Below are 21,585 nucleotides of genomic sequence, written 5' to 3' on the forward strand. Positions count from 1 at the left end.
TCAAATTTCAGGCTGTGTTTACTGCAAGCACTGGGAGCAACAGGACTTACAGCTATCCAAATTGATAAATGCAAACTGTTAGGTAAAGAGTGCAAAGAACAAATGATGTAGGCCATCCAAATGAGTATCATTTTAGGGCACCAACAATTAAGATTGAAAGTTTAAAATATAATCTCTGTCTTTGAATGAAAAGGGAGATGAAATTCAGTACCCCTTTCTGCAGAAGGTGTGTTCAGGTCAGGCTCTTTACATTGGTAGAGGCACAGGTAGAGACATTGTCAGGATCCTGCATTGTTAAACATTTTTCTCATCTTGCATAAAAGTGATCCTTTTTGCTCTCAAGCTCTCTCAGAGCACACATACAAAAGCTGCCAGCTCAGGTGCCTGCTACAGCGGAGGGGAAAAGAGTCACGGAACAGGAACCAGAACAGCTGATACAAATTACCTCTCAAATTGGAGCAAATGCTCCCAGAAATGTCACCTATTAAAAGATCAACTAATAAAATAAGTTCCTGCTGCAGCCCAAATAACTCAAGAGAAAAAAAACCAAAAAACCTGATAGCCCTCAGGTGCAGGTTTTTTTGCGAGCTTTGAATTCTGGGGTTTATCAGTTTTGTACTTTTTGCAATTGATGAGGCTCTGGGCAATATTTATTTCAAAAACCTGTTGAATCCCCTTGAAAACCTGCATATATCTGGAGAACAGACATGTGACTCCTTCCTCTTGCCAAATCAAGATGAGAACCATAGCAGATAGCCAGAGACTGCTAGATGCCAGGGCTGGGGGTGTACTTTGCTGATTCTTCACATGCTGATTTAGTATAGCTTAAGCTGAAAAATGCAGTAAATCTTCCAATGCACTGGAGACTGAAAGAGCAGTATGGTTTGGATGAGGTTACAAGATGAGCATCTCTCGGCTGCAAAAGCTTTAAAAGAAGTGTGGTTTGACTGTATCCTAACGGATAGATTTAATTTTCTTTGAGTGATCGCTTTTCAGTCATGTGTGTAATCACTGTGAAACCTACAATTTTATAATTATAAATATTGTCTATTTTAATGTTTATGGAATCTTCTGGTCACATATTTCTTTTTCCTGAGGAAACATAATTCTTGAGGCTACCAACTGTGAACTTGGAAGGTCTTTACCATCCTGGCACAGGTAAGGATCTCACTGGTAAAAGGATTACTTAACTATGGAAGAAACCTATCAGAGAACAACTAACTGATAAAGCAAACCTCTGTAGAGGCTTCTTAGAGCTAATGATAGTGACACCAAGCCCTAAACTGGAGGCTGTACAGTCCAAATGCCACTTGAGTCCAGCTGGTTGATAGGATGATGTCTACTTGTGAATCTCTCGATTGTAGCCTAAGTTGAGTACCTTCTGGTCATCTGCTTCCTGACTTGGGACAGATGCCACTATGGCCTAGAATCAGGTAAGGATGAATATGTGCCCCCTGCAATAGCCTGGCATGAGAAAAGCAGGTTTTCCTGGTCAAACCCTCCAAGACTCCTTGTAAATCAGCAGTTAGCACCTATCATTAAGGCCTATCATTAAGATGTGAAACAAGGAGTGATGTATTAATGCCAATCATATCATAACAGACAGCAGCACATCCAGGTAGGCCTACAGTGAAAGACAACATGTCCACACAAAGGGTTTGCAGTTGGACTGGGGAGAGCACTCTAGCTGAGACGCAATAGCAGTCTGTATCACTCATATGATAAGTAAGATAGTTTTCTGTCTGCCCATATCATAGTTGGCACAGGTGTTTGCCACAGATCCCAGCTGTGGTGGCCTGGTGGCCTTTTCCTGCTGATGCAGGAGGACTCACTCTTAGGGTTAGACTGTCATCCACACAACCTAGTTTTAAGTCAGTAGGTATATTCCTGCATGGGTAGCAGTTGCACCTGTATGTTGTAGTACAGATGTGTCTGTAATCATGAAAGGGTTGGAAGGAGTTGTGTTTTTTCTCCTGTGGTGTAGGAGGGTAACATAAATGGTTGTTTGAACAGAGTTACAGCTTCCTGTGTGAGTGAATTGCTGATGGTGTTTAAGACATTACACCTGGGGAGAAGTATCACAGCAGAGACTCTTCTGTCTCCTTCCAAGCACCATGCAAGGGAAAAACTGCCAGAAAATTAATACTTCAGTATCTCTGGCCTGCTGTCACAGCTAGTATAGCTAAGACAAAATAAATCTGGTCATAACAAGCCCAGTGTGGCTGACCTGGCTTATTCCTGAAGTCCCCAGGTGAATAAGAGAGCTTGCACCAACACCTCAGCCAATCACAGCCAGTCCAGAGAGCAGACACATCGCTGCTCAAGGAGCTGGGCAGGGCTAAGGCTCAGACCAATCACTGTCTAGGGCCGGGAGTTTTGAACTCCCCATATAAGGGAGTTCTGAACAATAAAACACTGCTGTTTGTCACACGATCAAGAGGACTCCAGTCATGATTTCTGTCTCCCTACTTAGGACTATCACGTAATAGCCTGCTACCCTCCCTGGCATACTCTGTAGAAGAGCAGCATTGATACAAACACTTGCGGAGCCATCCAGGAGGCCTGCTGCCACTGCACCCTTTGAGCACTGAGTTCCAGGTGAACTGAAAGCCAGATTTCACCCAGGTGAATTGCAAGTGAGGCTAATGCAAGTGGCTCTGGTCTTATCTGACCCTGGAACCACCAGGTCACATAAACAAGATGAATGCTCACATAAACAAAATGAATGGTCACATAAACAAGATGAATGGTCACATTAACAAGATTAATTAAGACCTAAGTTTACCCATGAAAAAAAAAAAAAGTGTTTATTCAGCACAGTATGCAGAACAAGGTGCTCTGCTTTTTGTGCTTTCATGGCTAGATAAAATTGGTTTTGCCCTGCAGAATGGTGACCACTTGCCTTCCTGATGTTGTATAGACAACAGGTAGCCACTGCAGCTCCATTGCTCTCTAAAGCTTTTGTTTCAGCTTTTTCACAATCTGTTGCACAAATAGTTGACTATGCTGGGGTGCTTCCTGAGGAGTTATCTCTCCTGCAATCTCCAAGATGGATTATTATCAAGTTACCATCAAGGAAGTCGTAGTTGCCCTGTGGCCAGTCTGCTAGTCCTGCAAGGGTGCCTTTGTGATCTTAGAGTGGTACATCCTAGAGGGAACAATGCAGTAGGAGGGGACATCCCGCACCATCCTTGAGATGACAGTGGGGTTTGTACTCCATTTTCCAGACTAGGAAAGAGAATTTTGACTAGTCATCTGGGAAGATGCAATTATTTGCCACTACTTTTCCCTCCAGATCCTTGCCAGTACAGGAACAAATAATTTGTTCTCTCTCTGTAGTGATATCTCTGCCAGGGGCAGAATAAAAGGGAAATAACAGGGTATATGGAGCCAAGAGGCAGGAGAGTGTCTGTGCTGTGCCAGGCAAACCAACCCAGTGCAATATATTAGGGGAGGACTAGAGCCAAGAGCTCTAATCCACAGTAGCTGTGATGCACCATGTTTCCAAAGGCTTGTACAAAGACTCCTCTTCTTCAGATCAGCCTGCTTCCATGAAAAAAGAAAACTCTCAAGGCTCTCTCTAGTCCCTGTCTTTAAAGTCTCTATAGGGACATTTCTTGAGGAATGTAGTTCTTTCTGTGAACATTAAGCCTCAAAGTTGGCTGAATGAAGGGTAGAGAAGGTTGTGGCCTTCTGCCCCTCTCCCCTGATACTCTCGCTTGACTGACATAATGAAGCTAGATGCTAATAAATCAGCAATCAGCCATGCCCTTCTGAATAATCTTCTGTTCCCCTACATTATATATTCTAACATTGGTGATTTCATATAATTTATGCTAGACAAGGGAAGATTTGGAATTCATGGCCTATAGGAATGCAGGCTCTTTCTGCGCAAGTCTCTCCTCCATCTGAAAGAACTCTGCCTTAAGTAATTGTTGCCCTGATATTAGGATCCCTGCTGGAATAAGTTAAAACAGACAAACTGAGCTGCCTGATGCATGGCAGAGCGGGCTGGAGCCATGAGGTCTTTCCTTTCATCTCGCTGCGCTGATAATGTTTTATGCAGGCAAACTGCTAATCCCAGAGTGGCTGGAACTCTCACTGGGAAGGACACTGCCTGACACTTCTGTATAATGGAGACGGAGTATTTAGACACACGCAGGCTTACATAATTTTCCTGACTAAGTGACTTCCTCTTTGATAATGTATAAATCAGATGTACCTTAAATTGCCGTCCTGTTTTCATGAAAGCCTGTGCAAAGCTGTACAAGCTGGGAATAATGATCCCTTGATAAATGAGGGAACTTAACTTCCCAGAAAAGGTGGAAATGGTCAAGGCAACATTCTCATGAAAGGCAAAGAAAAAGCCTTCACAAAGGCTCGCCCAATATCCCAGTACTGGTTTTGGTTACAGTGCAGTCTTCTCATGGAGAAAAAGGATGTTTTGGTGGGGATGATTTCTGCCCCACTGTCTTGGAGGAGAGGCAAATATTTGTGCCTAGCCTAGTGGGAACAGCAGTACTTGCTGAGCCATGACATGGTGTTAATCTCTCTGACCTCTTCAGTGAATATCTGCTGGTTTCCATGAAAATGCTCATTACTGTAAAAGAATGGATGTGAAATCTGATGCTGTATTGGCCTAGGGAAACACTGACTGGTGTGATGAACATCTGGTCAAATGACACATAGGCAGAGACACTGAGGTTTTCTACACAATATTCCTGCAGAAGAGGTCATACTTTATCCAAAGGGAGTTGTGTTTGAGCCAGTAATGCGTCCATAGGTCTCGTGAGTTTAATCTGTAAAAACGTGCTACCAGACATTGTAAAAAGGCTGCAAATTGATGCCAGGCTACTGCATTTGTTGAGCTGCTCTGGGAAAAGGGCAGCTATCATCAGCTTCCTGAACTCATCTCTGGAATGGCAACGGTGTCTGTTGGCAGAGCTGGTGGCTTGGACTCTTTTCTGTTTCTCCTGTTTTGCTTCTGCCTGTGGTGTTAACTCCCAGTGAGAAAGGTGAAGGGATCTTTTGATGTGGGTTTTCTCTGTCATATTTTGGAAGGCTCACTGTGTCTGTTTCAGATTTTGCTCCGGTGTAAACTATTTGTTTATCTCTCCACTGGTGTAAAGCACAGGGTTTTAGGGATGCAGAATCAGTTCTTTACAACTCCTTAGCTAGAAGGTTTAATCCTCTCTTAAGGGTAAGGAAAGGCATGCAGATAGGGCTTCAGTGACTTACTAGAGGCTTAATTATGAGTAGAGAGTAAGCTTGAGATTAAAAATAAGATTTTAATTCAGCCCCTTAATGAACGATCCTAGATCTTGCTGCCTCATTTTATGCAAATGTACAAGTAGCATATGTTTTACACAACAGACTCATCGTGTTGACTCATTGGAAGGAAGGAAGAGAAAAGGGACTGTTTCTGTATTACCCACTATTTGCCTTTTGCAATGCACTTTCCCTGTCTCTGTATCTTGAGCACCCTCCTTGCTCTGGTCTCAATGTATGAATGTGTGTTCATGAAGCCAGATGGAAGTCTATGCAATCCCACTTCAAAGGAAGGCATAAAGGTGGAGAGGGAAGGAGGGCATTTTGGCAGGATGGAGTCAGTTGAGGAATCTGCTCCCTTGCCCTAGGAATGGTGCAGATGGGAACACTTTCTGCCAGAGCCTGGACTGCATGTTCTGGGGGGAAGAAGGAAGCCTATAAATTAGGATTTCTTCTCTCTATTTTAACATTTAATTATTTGTTCTTCTCATTTTTCCCTCTCATCCTTCCTGCCATCAATGGCAAAACTAATGGCATCATGTCAAAATCTGTTAACGCATCTGCTCTGTAGGTTCAGGTTATCAAAAGTGTTAGCTAAGCCAGTCTGCAAACACTTGGCGAGCATCTGTCTGCCATCACATAAAATGCTCTGGGTGGCAGGGAAAATTAATAAACCTAATTGGTTATGAACAGTATTAGACGTTGACTAATACCATGTTGGAATTCTTCCAGTGTCCCCAAAGCTGTTGTACACACTCTTTCTGTGCATGGACCATGACTATAAGGGAGTCTAGGAGACACTTGCTCTGGATTTTCCAAGTCTTAAATATTGATGGTTGATGACATTAATATGAAGTTAATATATGAATTAATATGCATCCTCTTCTCTCTAATGATTCAAGTGGTGATGGTGATGAGTGACTTTCCCCAGTCCATGGATGTTTAGAAATTGGTAGTGGGCATGCTTTTTGTTTCTCCCATGGAGAGAGTATATACTGCCTTTGCGTCTTTTTGCCATGAGTGGCAGAATCCTTGTTTTTCTGGGTAGTAGATGCTAAACATTACTCCAGTGCAAATCCTTTCCTTCCATCTCCCCTAAGAAATAAACTATAATTATCCAGGCTGAAGATAGGAGAAGGACTCATGAGGTAGAAACCAAAGATAAGGTATCTTTTAGCAAATCGATAGATTTCTGAAGAGTTGAGTAGCACATTGAGAGCTGTTGAAGGATTGGCAGAGAGGATTAACAACATGAATCTATAGAGCACGAGGCACAGCCACTTGCATTGACTCAGTCTGCTGGCTGCAGCTAAAAAATCAGAACAAGATAAGATAAAAAGACATTCCAAAGCCGTCTCCCTTGTGGAGGGTCATACATGGCACCTGAAAATCTGCACTCCACAGACTGCACTGTAGACCAGGTTTTTACTGTTTTCTGACCTCAGTGAACCATGGCTGCCTCAGGGAAAAGGGGAATGTAAGCAGCATGAAGAGGAAGCACTCCCAGGGAAATTGTGAAACAGCAGTCATGAAGAAGAAGCAGCTGTCCTGTGCTGCTGAAGAGGGGATCCTACTGCATTAACTCATTTTCTGCTTCTGGATCACCTGGATGAGCTCACTTTGCCAATCTGAAGCAATCTGGGACTTCCTTGCTAGATCCTCCCACCTCTTCTGTGTGGTTGTGTCACAGGTTAGTGAGTCCTCTTTGTGATCTGAAGCATCTTGTCTCAGTCTAATGGCCTGATGGGAGATGCTAAAGAATCTTTTCTTTCTCCATAGATTGGAGAGAGGTGGCAACACTTTAATCCTCAGCCTTGGATCTCCACCAAAATCTTGGTAGCAGAGAGACTGAACCTGGCAGCTCCCAATGATGCTGAAGCTCCATTGAGGTGTCTGCTGTGACACTCCCTTGTTGTAATGCATTAACTGGGTTTATATTGTGTTTCATTGGATTTGTAATATTTTTTCCGTGTTCCCCTTTAACTGTATCACGTGGTTTATCCCTGCTCGGCCGCGCCCATCCCCCACACTGGAATGTAACCCAACTCTGTTGCACTCCCACCTTATCCCTGATTGGGCAGTGGCTTGTCCCTGCCTCTGGGCCCGGCCCCCGGGGAAAGAGCCCCGGGACGGGCAGAGCCGAGCTCTTTCGGGCACCAGGGTGGATGGAAAAGAACCCCAGCTGTCAGGACCAGGACTCTAGAATAAAGCCGTGATATTCCCCCGGTGAGAGAGCAGGCTCTTTCCTTTTGCCATTGGCGGTCGTCTGGTCTTATAAAGAAACACCGCAACTGGTGCCTAATTGTAGGGCTCGAAGCCACTAGGGGCTCCCAGAAAGCTGGAAGAACCACTCGGGGAGCATGTGGCCGAGGAATCTCATGCAGGTACATGAGTCATGAAACGTAGCCCACTCATGCAGAGACAGGCCCATCAGGCTTGGCGTTCGCTGTGGAGTCTCGGAAACACGGGATTCTACAGGCCAGGGCTGTAGTTTTCTCCTTCGGACTCAAAAAACCCATCAGAGTGCTGCAAAGAAGCCCCCAACTGGCAGGCTGCTCCCAGAGAAAGTGACCGCATGTTCGTGGAAAGCTGACCCTGGGAACTGAGACTGGGAGCCCTTTTTGCACCAAAAAGGGTCAGTCTCAGGCAAAAGGAGTGATTGGGAAAGAAAGGAAAGATTTGTCTGAACGCTGGATTTTGGGTGAGTACCACTTCGGGTTAGCTAAGGGAAAATCTTTTTAAGAGGCAGTGATCCTCAGGGAAAAGTTTTTTTTTTTCCTTTCGGGGAAGGTTTTTGCTTTCAGAGTAAACCTTCAGGGTGTTTTAATAGCAAGTTCCTTTCGTCAGACTGCGGGGGGTGGGGCGGGGGGGTGGAAAAGGTAACTGTTTCCCCTTTTGGCTTTTTTTTCTTTTCTCTCCAGTGAGGGTTTTTTAACTTTCGGTTTCCCAGCCACAGTTAAAGGGGACACAGAACTTAAAATCTGAACCAAAAATGGGTGCTAGGCTGTCTGTGTCTCAAAAATGAGTCTATTATCAAATTTTAAGTGCCTTGGAAAATGGCAGGACCCACTGTCTGAAGAAACAGTTGAAAAAATTAATTTGATATTTATTTTCTCAATTTCCAGATACATCATTAGAGCAAATAAGCTTCCCGGAATTTTGGGAAGCTGTTGCAAAAAAAAGTTGAATCTGGCTCCTCTAATAATAAAGAAAATGCAAATTTTGCTTTTTATAGCTTAAAAATTAAGTTTGCATTGCAAAAGCAAAATGAAAAGGGAAAAAAACTAGTTCTTTGTGGATTTTCCCCAGTTTGTACCTTTGCAGGCAGTCCGAGTGCTCAAACCCCCATCTTAGTGATCCCCAGGTGGGGGGGTCACAAGATGGAGGGGACTCCTTTGTTCCCCAAAATGGCCGAAGCTATGTGCTCTCGAGTCACAAGGAGCCTCTCTCTTTGTCTGTCCCTCCTTCCAGCAATCCCTTTCGCAATCCCTTCCTCTCCCCAGACCCATCCCTCCCTTCGGTGCCGCCCCTGGCACCGCCCTCTCCTCAGACTCTGCCCCTGACTCTCAAACTCCGCCCTCCAACTCCTCCCCGTGTGACTCAAGCCTTCAGCCCCTCCCTGCCCCTGGTTCCCACCGTTTCCTCGCCCACAGTCCCAGTTCCCACGCCCCGGCAGGGGCAGGGAAGAGCCGGGAACCCAAAAGCAGGAAATTATCCCGGCTTTTCTGACAGCCCTGTCACATACCGACGGTCAAAAGAAGGGGGTGCTGTCCACAGTAATTGGGACCCCTTCCCCCAACAAGTGATTCAGGAGTTATGCAAAGCTCAGGCCAAATTTGGATGTGAAAGAGAATACTTCTGCAACCGTTTAAAAGCAAATTTAGCAAGGAATACTACAGTTCCCTTTGACCTCCAAAAAGATTTACTTCTGGAGCTTTGGCAAAATCCTGAAACGGCCATTGATAGTAAGAATTTTCCAACTTGATTAGGACATCTGTGTGGTGATAGTGAATGGGTCTCAGCCCTCAAGCAGGCTGAGGAAATTCCTTTAGCTGTTTTTGAGCGCATTAAAGATGCTGCTTCCAAAGCATTCTTTTCAATCTAGCCCGATGGGTCTTTCCAACCTTAGAGTAAAATAAAGCAGCTTCCATCAGAACTTTTTGTAACATTTGTGGAGTGATTAACCCGAGCTATCAAGTTACAGGTTAAGAATGAAGGAGCCCAAGAACAGATCCTGGAGGAGATGCATATGAACGGTGCAAGGCAGCCATCCTCAGCCTCTCCATGGAACCGGCTTCAACTTTACATGACATGCTCAAGGTGTGTGCCAGGAAGGTTCCCTTCATAACAGCTCATTAAAGCCATAGTTCCAGAGTCAAGCTGCCACAAAAAGCTGCTGCTGTAGGCACCGTGCCTCCTGTGCTTGTGCCACGGCCACCGCCCAAGAGAAGAACAATGTGCATCCTGTGTGATCAGGCTGGACATTGGGCATCTCAATGCCCTTTAAAGAAGCAGTTTCAGGACTTTCAGGACTTTCAGGGGGTGGGAGGTCTCAAGGGTCCAAAGGGAATTTTTCAAAAAACTAAAATCTCAGTGCTTACTTGCCCAACGTGCCGACATAAATAGGGCAAGTCCGAGGAGGGGGGAGAAAAAACTGGAAAATGTAAATGTTGAATTAACTAATCCTGCTTTAACCAGTTCTGCCTTTCAGCAAAAGTCACCAGATGTGATAGTAAAGGATCCAGTGACCAGACAAACAAAAGGTCCTCATGCTCTGGTCATCTGGGGTCGTGGGTATGCCTGTGTGTCCACTCCCTCAGGTCTCAAGTGGGTGCCGGCCAAGTGGGTGAAACCTTTCATCCCTAAAACAGCAAAACCACCTGCAGAGGGCCCATAAGTGCTGCCTGGAGAAGGAGAAAGCGCTGAACCCTCTCCTTCTAATTATCATCTTCCCTTAACAGTATTTTTCTAAACAGTTTATCTGCACTAGATGTCATTTTTTTCTTCTCCGACTTTAAAGGTACTCAAGGTCTGAACTCTGAGCATCTCCCACGAACCGAGCCTTCCTCCTTCTCAATTTAATAAGAAAAGGGGAAATGTTGTAATGCATTAATTGTGTTTATGTTGTGTTTCATCAGATTTGTAATGTTTTTTCCCTGTTCCCCTTTAACTGTATCACGTGGTTTGTCCCTGCTCGGCCGCGCCCATCCCCCACACTGGAATGTAACCCAACTCTGTTCCACTCCCACCTTGTCCCTGATTGGGCAGTGGCTTGTCCCTGCCTCTGGGCCCTGTCCCCTGGGGAAAGAGCCCTGGGACGGGCAGAGCCGAGCTCTTTCGGGCACCAGGGCGACCAGAAAAGAACTCCAGCTGGCAGGAGCAGGACTCTAGAATAAAGCCGTGATATTCCCCCGGTGAGAGAGCAGGCTCTTTCTTTTTGCCATCGGCGGTCGTCTGGTCTCATAAAGAAACACCACACTCCCTGCTTTTGCAAATAGGCTAAAAACACTACCCCTAGACTGAGACTGGTTTTTAGATTTGCTCTCAGCCTCCCTTTGGTGGCTGTAGCATCAGCATCCCTGTGTGTTAAGCCATTTCCCACTGGAAGGGTGCTAAGTCCTCAGGAGACAGCACTTTATGGTCAGCTCCACTGTCAACGCTTGCTTCAACTCTTGCCAGAGCTTATCAGTGCCCTAAAACCATAACTGCTCCTACTCCTTCCCCTCAACACTGGCTTGCATGCTGGGGATGTCGCTGTTCATCTTGCAGCCTCTCCCATGGTTCTGGTGCTCCCAGTCTCCTTGTCAGGCTGGGCACATAGGGTTCTGCTTCTCAGGAAGTTTTGTTCCTTGCCCACCTGAGTGCTGATGCTATGGTAAAAATAATTCTGCAAGGAAATGAGATCACTGATTGGGATTTAAATAAAATTTGCATAAAAGTATGCCTTGAGTACTAATTAATTAGGTGTTAAAAGCCCCTGAAAAAGCAGAAAGGGGGGCTAGTCTGCCTTGCCACATGGAGAGAAGCTATTAGGAATAAAAACCCAATTCTAATTGAAACATCCTCTGTCACAACTTGAGGGTGTTTCCTCTTGCCCTGTGTCTTGTTACTTGGGAGAAAAGACTGCCCCCCACGTGGCTACAACCTCCTTTCAGATAGTTGTAGACAGCGATAAAGTCTTCCCTGAGCTCATTTTCTCCAGGCTAAACACCCCCAGTTTTTCTTACCTGAAATTCACTGTTGGTGGTCACCAACACTGTGAGTAGCCCAGATGAGGAAGGTGGGGAGGGGGCAGTGTTAGTTGCAGCGCTGTGCATGTCTTTTGCTGCAGCAATGTCCCTGGAGCTCTAGGCTTTATGACTCTTAGAGCCCTACCTGTGACCCAAAACAGAACTGCAGCCTTCAGCTGTGCCAGAGGAGCCCAGCACCATGGCTGACCCAGATGACAAAGGCAGGGAGAGAGAAATGCTGGGCTAGGGCTGTGCTCCTCTTGCATGCTCTTTGCAGCACCAGTGTCCCTACTGCTGTGATGGGGCAGTGCTTCCAGCCTCATTTGGTGGTGTCTCCAGGTCTCTTCCTCGTGCGGGCTGTGCTCATAGAAGAGGACTTCAGCTTGTTGTCTTGTCCACTGCCCAGGCAAGTGCAACATCAGAAGGGAGAGGGGCTAGTATTTCTGTATGTTCTCTGGTAGCCCCTCGAGGCAACTTTTCCCCATCTATTACAATTATTATAAGGGGTAAGATCTGCCACTTGTCGTGACTTATTGGTTAATTAAGCAATGAGATGTACCAGCCTGTGTGACAACAACAATTGATTTCTTCTTCTTACTGTCTATCTAATTTAATCTATCTAGGATTTTATAGAATGCTCATGCCCATGGAGAGGCTGAGGGTAGGGAGGTCTTTAAATTTTACTGTAGTTTATAGTGCTGGCAGAACCCCTTGGCCACCATTAGAAAATGGGTCAGGTAAATGGACATCCAGGAATGCTCAGTTGCTTGAGCCATTTGAAACAAGATTGAACCAGCTTGTGTCAGAGAGAACATTTGATTTTTCCTAGACACAGATTGAATGCAGATCATGCCCCAGCCAGTCCTCGAAAATTTTCAGTGGGCTGGGTTATGAGACTTCCTTACTCAGTAGGACTTACGAATCAAAAAAGTCCTGCTGGGGCAGATTGGTTTCTCTGATTTCATGATCTTTCAGTTTGGAGGACCATGGAACAGTTTTGGTCTTAATGGATGTCCTCATGGAGGCTGCCTGCCAGGTTGGGCATACAGTTTGTCTGATTCCTGGCCTCTCTGGGAGGTAACTCTTTCTCTTCTTGCACCCACCTGAGCAGCAAATCACCTTTCACCTGTACAGAGATAGGCTTTCTTGGTCTATTGGCAGCCTACTAGTTGGCTTGCTTGAAGCTAAGAAGACCTATCTTCCTGTGAAAATGGAGGGTTTGTTCCAAACTGGACATCCCGCCTCCAGTAGAATTACAAGTATTTAAATCATCTCCAGAACAGAATTTCTCTCCTTGCCTAGTGGTACTCTCAATGAGTGCAACAGGCTGCTGTACAAATTTGGAGTTAATACTTTATATGAGTCAAAAACCTCTCCCTGCTAATTGCTTTGATCATCAATCCCTTCTAGCTTTTTTTCTTTTCATTTTTCTGAGAGGTTTGAAACTCAAAATCCACAGGAAGAGGAAAATCCCCTTGTTGTGTCATTAATTTTTCTCCACAGCTGATCATTAAGTACAGGGGAGTTGCAATAAGCCTCAACCTATCCCAGCCTTGGCATACACTACATACCTTGAGATGACAATAAATCCCCATATGGGAGTCCCTTTTAATCCTTTCCACCACCCAAAAACAATCTTATAGACTCTGCAAATATTTTGCTCAAATTCTCTTCCCCAGCATTTCTGCCTGTACAGATCTGTGGCCCCTAATATTTTGAAACTTTTAGTGTCCCTGGCAGAGGTGTTCCTTTCTGACTTGTTTTTGTGTATGTAATAGAGGGACATCTGTCCTGATCAATGCATGTATGTGGACCTTTCAGGTAAAATTAAGTGGGCAGCCACCCTATGGTGGGCACATAGTGGATCACCTGAGCTTGGGCCACTGCAGTTCTGGAAGAGATGTGAACAGAGACCCTCATGTTTTTTTCAGTGCTATAGAGGCTAATTGTGGTTCCTCTGACAAATTCCAGGTAAAATTACATGCTGCTTATCTAACCTTTTCTTTGCAGTAGCACTTGGCTATTGCTGTGTTGTTTGGGATTTTTACCAGAAATGGTCAAATGGTAATGGTCAAAGGCCTGGAGAACAAAGTCTAACAATCCAGATGTGAGTCCTTCAGTGCTGAGTGCTGTCCAAAAATGGGAAAAACCAGCTGGAGACTGGTTCCCTGGTTTATTTCCTTGTCCCAATTCTTAGCTCATTTCAACATATTTAAATTGCAAGTTCAGGCTGAGCAAGTGCATAGTTAGCATACCAGGCCACATATAGTTTTGGAAAATATCATTCTTCCTTGGAATCTCAGATGCTTTCAGCTTCCATTTTTAGGTTATGTATTCTACCTTCCAAGTCAAGCGTAAAAGCAGAGCTGCTCTGTTCTGAGTGGATATTGAAGAGCCCACAGTGTCTGTTGTTCCAGGAAGAGTTTGTCCCTTTCTAATGTCCAGAATCTCTTTGTCCTACAATGCACAACACCCTGACAATCTGTGTAGTGCTGTTGCCATTTACTGATCATTGCTTCAGGATTGGAGACACCATTTGCAACATGAATTTGGGATTAATTTGTGAGGATATGAAGCTATGCCAGAAAAGTAACATCTCTCCACAACTGGGTGACAAGTTCTGTAACCAAGGTGGGGTCTGTAACTAAGGTGGGGTGACTGAAAGCAGCTTTGTCTGCATGCAATATTCTGATTTTAAAGCGCTGAAATAACGTCTAGCCTTCTGGATCTTTGGCAAGGTATCCAGTCAAGATCCAGGCTCATTTTATCTCTGGTTTTACCTTCACGACTGAAATGTTTGAACCCTGTTCAGTAGTATATTATGTTAGAAGATTAATAAGCATATCTGTAACTAAATAAGTGCATTTCTGAAGAGAGGGAATAGCTTTGAAATATGAGCACTTAACTATATATTCCATTGTCTTATCAAATGGGAGGAAATGGGAACTCAGTCTTTGTTTCTGTTATATATGTCTTGTGTAAGGATTATATTCCATGTTTCTGCAGTTGTCAGGACTTAGAAAGGCTTTACTCCTCCTGGCTTCTGAATTTTCTTTCTTTTCCACCTTTCTCGACATCTTTGGAGACAGTCATAGCTCAAGATAGGATGCAGATCACGAAGTTGCAGAGCTTCAGGTACTTTTGATGTGTTCTGCTTACATGCTCAAGATATTTGCTGAGCTTATTCATTTTCCTGCTAGATGTCTGAACCCTTTTTAGGCCTTCTCTGAGGAAGTGAGGATGCTGCCTCCTAGGCTCATCTGGGAATTTTGTTTAACAAATTACAATTTAATGCAGAAATCCACAACAATAACAGCACTTACGCTCTGTCTAACCTCTTCTAATGCCACATTACAACAATGGCATAATATGGGTCTTAGGTTTGTAACAGTTTGGTGAAACATCCTGCCGACCCTAAACCAAGCAACACTTTTGTGACTGACTGTGATGACTAGGCAGTAACCTTAATGCCACAGCTGCTTTGATTTATTTCTATACCGAGCAGGACACCTGCCCAAAGCTCTTCATTGACAAAGGTTAGGATAGTCAGAATAAGAGCAGTTCTGCATTGCCATACTTCCCAGGACATCTTAGCTGTAAATGTAATTATTTCAACCTTTTTATTCATATACCCTGTTTCCTAATGTTACCCTTTCTCCTTAGTTAGAGAAAATCCATATATTTCCTCTCAGTGATGGTGAACAGAGAGTAGGTGGAATGATAAAGGCTCACTGCCTACAAAAGAGCTGCATTGTATTTGATCCATTTCAGCCATCTCTTATCATTCTAGTGATTACAAGGGAATTAACTTGTTTTCAAATCTATAAAAAGCCTCAAAACTGCTTTAAGTTCCCGGGTGCTGCTGGGTTTGATTTTTTTTTGTTTGTGAATCTAAGCTCATTTTTCATGTGTGTACCCCTACATGTCTTCCAGGTTAAATGTTATTTTGAGTAAGATGCTTTAACTTTTTTTAGGGATTGCCGCTACAAAGAAAGAAATCACTCTCTCATATTTGTGATAAATTCAGTATTCAGAGAGCAATTCTTTTAAAATTGAAAACAGCCACTATGTTTTGGGGCAATCCTGTAGATTCTGGCTGGAAGAAACTCAGGGGGTCATTTAGATCTTGCTCAGACAGAGCCAATGACCTGACTTACTTCACCTCAGTGTCTTATAGACACTGTAGCCTTAACTGTAATGCTATCTGAAAAAACCCCAATAATAATAATAATAATAATAATAATAATAATAATAATAATAATAATAATAATTAAACACAAATCCATCAACATTATATGCAATTTTAAAGCATTGCCACAAACACTGACTTTTTTCAAGCAATATCATCTGAAAGTGGTAAACCATGATGTATGATAGCACATTTTTCTAAAAATATCTTGCATATAACTGTGGCGGCCCCTAAGCCACCCACAGATAAGCTCACCCTCCCTCGGAGGGATGGCAGCATCCAAACTGCAGTCTAATTTCTGTGTTCTCCCCCTGAGAATAACGTTCTTGTGAGTTCACTGTGTAATATGCTAATTCCAGTCTTCCTATTGGATATGTTCTTGGTTCACAGTTCTCTTCTGTGGTAGTGCGTATTTTTGCCTTCATTATCTTCTTCAATGGTTGGCTCCTATTTTTTCCTAGTTAGTTACAGTTAATGGTTTCCCCCAGAGTTGTCACCTCCCTTTCTCAGTTGTCAGTCACCCCCCTAACCCTGCGCTTCTTTCCAGAACATCCTATGTCAATCTTCCCCGGAACTAGCCCCTCACTTGTCACCCCATCTATTTGGTTGTCAGTCAATGCTTACTCCTTCCCCCTGTTCTAGCAAATTCCATGTTATTTGATGCCCCATTGGTCTGCGCGGACTGTACCCTCCCCCTGTATTCTCCCATAGGTCTCAGCTTTGTAATCCCCTCCTCAGGCTCCTCCTCGGTTTATCCTTGATTGGTTGCTGTATTTTACCCTCCCCTTGTACCACCCCCATTTAAAAGTCTGGGCACAGTCATTGTATTTGGTCCTCGGTCCCTGTCCCCCTTGAGGAGTAAACCTCTTGAAGACACACACTGAAGACTCCTCTGTTGCCATATTGTGTGAGCTTTTGTGAGATGTTTATAGCTCTGTGACTGCATTTCCCAGAGTCTCTAATGAAAATATATTGTTTTCCAAATTCCTTTCTGATGATAGTCAACTGATGGACTTCTAGCCTGGACAGTGGGATGCAGGAGGTGGTAACCTTGTGCTCCAATCCCTGGCCATTCTTCAAAACCTATAAAAGCAAGGTCTTTGTAAATAATAAAGGTCATCTTCTTCAGCCTTCATCTCGTAGAGTCAGATATGTGAGTATTTATTCGTGTCCTCTAGCGACACTCCTCTTTCCTCTTTACCCTGGTTTTCGGTGCTTGACACACCAACGCTGTGGTAGGCACAGCCTTCTCTCATCCACCACCCAGGTCCCTCAGTGGTCTGGGGGTCGAAGCTCGTGGCGTAAACCAGGGATTGGAGCTAGCTAGGGATTTTCTCCGGGCTGTGTCACTCTTCAGTGATTGGTTAGTTCTTGATCCTTACCCTCATTGGCCCTTTCCCCAATCACATGCCCCATTGATCCAAGTTACAAACCCTGCCCTTGCCTACCTCTATATAAACCGGCTCCCCTCAGACCTGGTTGCCATTTTGTTGCTGGTTCCAGCCCAATAAAGGAGGACAAGTGTTCCCACTCTCGTTATTCCTTCATTGTTCAATGTGGCTCTGCCACATTACTGCTCAGGCAGCAAGCATAAAAGAGATGAATATCACCAGCACCCTGAGTGTTGCTTTTGCACCAGGTAGGCTAGGACATATTTTTGAGGACATCTCTACCCAGACAGTGTTGTGGCACCTTGAAGATTGCCAGGCAGACTGCAGACTGCAACATACAACCACCGCTAGTTTCAGTCCAGATCTGGTTCTGTATTTTAAGTTGCTGGAAAGTGCTGGGGGTGGAGCACTGTGCTGGCTTGAAGGCAAAACCAGCGAGAGACTCCAAGTCAGAAAAAACAATTTAATAGGAGAGGAAAAAAAAGTAAAATAAAATAAAACACATGCAATGGTACAAAAGATTACTGACAGAGTCAGAATACAACCTGAAACCGTGGTGGTGGCAGTCCAGATGAAGTGGTCTTGTTGAAGCAGTGTTCTTGCAGAAAGGTCTGGTAGCTCTTGTCCTCTGGGAATCCAGTGGGTAAGGCTGCCTGTGCTGTCCCAAGGCCCCGATTATATCCAGGTGGGAATGCTTGGCTCCTCCCCCTGGGCGGAGCATCTCACAATGGACTGATATCATTTTATCAGTTTTGCAATGGGTCCTTGATTGCCTATTAAACAGAGATAGCTCCTGGGGAGAGTTATCTATGAGTCATGCAGGGCGGTATTGATGGGCCATTAACAGAAGATAGTCTGGAGGGAGGGGGCACGGGAAACAGTGGTGCACAACAACATTTCATGTAGATGGTGATAGAATACATACTTTGGGCACATCTTACATTGTAACCTAGGACATAATCCACCCCTTATTCTATGACCATCTACATTATACCTAAATTAATACATTCTTACAGCTAGATAGATAAATATACACATATACAGAATGAAACCCTACACTCAGTTCTCACTTAAAATTAGGTCTCCCTGTGGTACACAACGGGTTTCCCCATCTTTCTGCATTACCCACCAAGTGGAACCAGGTCCTTGAGCAAAAACAATCCCACGGATGGGTCTGCCTTTGCTTGATGTGGGATTAATCCAAACAGTTTTTCCTAAGATGCCTTTCATGTGTACCACAGGGACTTTATCTCCATCCACTGTGTGCAAGGGTTCAGACTGGGCAGGACCAGCTCGATTGATTGACCCTCGAGTGTTGACCATCCAGGTGGCCTTTGCTAAGTTCAGTTCCCAATTTTTGAAAGTCCCCCCACCGAGCGCCTTCAGGGTAGTCTTAAGTAACCCATTGCACCGTTCAACTTTCCCGGCAGCTGGTGCATGATAAGGGATGTGATATATCCATTCAATGCCATGTTCTCTAGCCCAGGTGTTTATAAGGCCGTTCTTGAAATGGGTCCCATTGTCTGACTCGATTCTCTCAGGAGTGCCATGTCTCCACAAGACCTGCTTTTCAAGGCCTAAGATAGTATTCCGAGCAGTAGCATGAGGTACAGGGTAGGTCTCTAACCATCCAGTGGTGGCTTCCACCATAGTTAGCACATAGCGCTTGCCTTGGCGGGTTTGGGGAAGGGTGATGTAGTCAATCTGCCAGGCCTCCCCATACCTGTACTTCAACCATCGTCCACCGTACCACAGAGGCTTTACCCGCTTGGCCTGTTTGATTGCAGCGCAGGTCTCACAGTTGTGGATGACCTGTGAGATGTTGTCCATAGTCAGGTCCACCCCTCGGTCACGGGCCCATCGGTATGTTGCATCTCTCCCCTGATGACCAGACGCATCATGGGCCCAACGGGCTAAGAATACTTCTCCCTTGTGTTGCCAGTCTAGATCCACCTGTGATACTTTCACCTTGGCGGCTTTGTCCACCTGCTCGTTGTTGTGATGCTCTTCATTAGCCTGACTCTTGGACACATGTGCGTCCACGTGTCGAACCTTAACGGTCAGCTTCTCTACTCGGGCGGCGATGTCTTGCCAAATCTCAGCAGCCCAGATGGGTTTCCCTCTGCGCTGCCAATTGGCCTTTTTCCAGCGGTTCAGCCATCCCCACAGAGCATTAGCTACCATCCACGAGTCGGTGTAGAGATAGAGTCTTGGCCACTTCTCTCGTTCGGCAATATCTAAAGCTAACTGGATGGCTTTAAGTTCTGCAATTTGACTTGATCCACCTTGTCCTTCAGTAGCTTGTGCAACTCGTCGTGTGGGGCTCCATACTGCAGCCTTCCATTTCCGGTTAGCGCCTACAATTCGACAGGAACCGTCAGTGAAAAGGGCATATTGTCTTTCAGTCTCCGCTAGCTCGTTATACGGTGGGGCTTCCTCGGCACGTGTCACTTGTTCTTCCTCTTCTTCAAAAGATAATCCAAAAGTCTCACCTTCAGGCCAGTTAGTTATAATTTCTAGAATTCCAGGGCGATTCGGGTTTCCAATACGGGCGCGCTGTGTGATGAGGGCAATCCATTTGCTCCATGTGGTGTCAGTGGCATGATGCGTGGAAGGAACCTTTCCCTTGAACATCCATCCCAGCACTGGTAGTCGAGGTGCCAAAAGCAGCTGCGTTTCAGTGCCAATTACTTCTGAGGCAGCTTGAAGTCCTTCATAGGCGGCTAAGATTTCCTTCTCTGTGGGAGTGTAGTTGGCTTCAGATCCTCTATAGCTTCGGCTCCAGAATCCCAGTGGTCGGCCCCGAGTCTCCCCAGGCACCTTCTGCCAAAGACTCCAAGACAGGCCATTGTTCCCGGCTGCTGAGTAGAGCACGTTCTTCACCTCTGGTCCCGTCCTCACTGGGCCAAGGGCTACCGCATGAGCGATCTCCTGCTTGATCTGGGCAAAGGCTTGTTGCTGTTCAGGGCCCCAGTGGAAATCGTTCTTCTTGCGGGTGACCAGGTAGAGAGGGCTCACAATCTGGCTGTACTCAGGAATGTGCATCCTCCAGAAACCTATGGCGCCTAGGAAAGCTTGTGTCTCCTTCTTGCTGGTCGGTGGGGACATGGCGATGATCTTATTGATGACCTCAGTGGGAATCTGCCGTCGTCCATCTTGCCACTTTACTCCCAGGAACTGGATTTCTTGGGCCGGTCCCTTCACTTTACTTCGCTTAATGGCAAAACCAGCTTTCAGCAGAATCTGGATGATCTTTTCTCCTTTCTCAAAAACTTCCCCTGCTGTGTTCCCCCATACAATGATGTCATCAATGTACTGTAAATGTTCAGGAGCCTCACCTTTTTCCAGTGCAGTCTGGATCAGTCCATGGCAGATGGTGGGGCTGTGTTTCCACCCCTGGGGCAGTCGGTTCCAGGTGTACTGTACGCCCTTCCAGGTGAAGGCAAACTGGGCCCTGCACTCTGCTGCCAAAGGAATGGAGAAGAAGGCATTGGCAATATCAATGGTCGCATACCACTTTGCTGCCTTGGACTCTAGCTCGTACTGAAGCTCCAACATGTCTGGCACAGCAGCACTTAGTGGTGGGGTGACTTCATTCAGAGCACGGTAATCCACAGTCAGTCTCCATTCTCCACTGGACTTACGCACTGGCCATATAGGGCTGTTGAAAGGTGAATGAGCCTTGCTGACCACCCCTTGGCTCTCCAGTTTCCGAATCATCTCATGGATAGGAGTCACAGAGTCTCTGTCGGTGCGGTATTGCCGTCGGTGTACTGTTGTTGTGGCGATTGGTACCTGTTGTTCTTCAACTCTTAGTAGTCCCACAGCACAGGAGTCATCTGAGAGACCAGGCAAGGTACTCAGTTGTCTGATGTCTTCTGTCTCTACAGCAGCTATCCCAAAAGCCCAGCGATATCCTTTTGGATCTTTGAAGTATCCATTTCTGAGGTAGTCTATGCCAAGGATGCATGGGGCCTCTGGGCCAGTCACGATGGGGTGTTTTTGCCACCCATTCCCGGTTAAACTCACTTCGGCCTCTAATACAGTCAGCTGCTGGGACCCTCCTGTCACTCCAGAAATAGAAATGGATTCTGTTCCTACATACCTTGATGGCATCAGGGTACATTGGGCACCAGTGTCAACCAAAGCCGTATATTTTTGTGGGTCAGATGTGCCAGGCCATCGGATCCACACAGTCCAATAGATCCGATTGTCCCTTTCCTCTACCTGGCTAGAGGCAGGGCCCCCCTATTCCTGGTCATGGTACACGTTGCTTTCTTCCTGTAAATATGTTCCTGAGGTCCCTTCAAGTGGATCAGTCATATCATTCTTCTTATACTGTCTGGGGTTCTGTGCCTTTGAGACTGGAGCAGTGTTGGCTCTAGATGAGCTCTTCATGGTAGGTGTCTCTCTCTTCAGTTCACGTACCCGGGCTGCTAAGGAGGAGGTGGGTTTTCCATCCCAATTCCTCATGTCTTCTCCATGTTCCCGAAGAAAAGACCAGAGG

The sequence above is a fragment of the Hirundo rustica genome, chromosome 4 (genome assembly GCF_015227805.2).
Source record: "Hirundo rustica isolate bHirRus1 chromosome 4, bHirRus1.pri.v3, whole genome shotgun sequence".
Classification (NCBI taxonomy): Eukaryota; Metazoa; Chordata; class Aves; order Passeriformes; family Hirundinidae; genus Hirundo; species Hirundo rustica.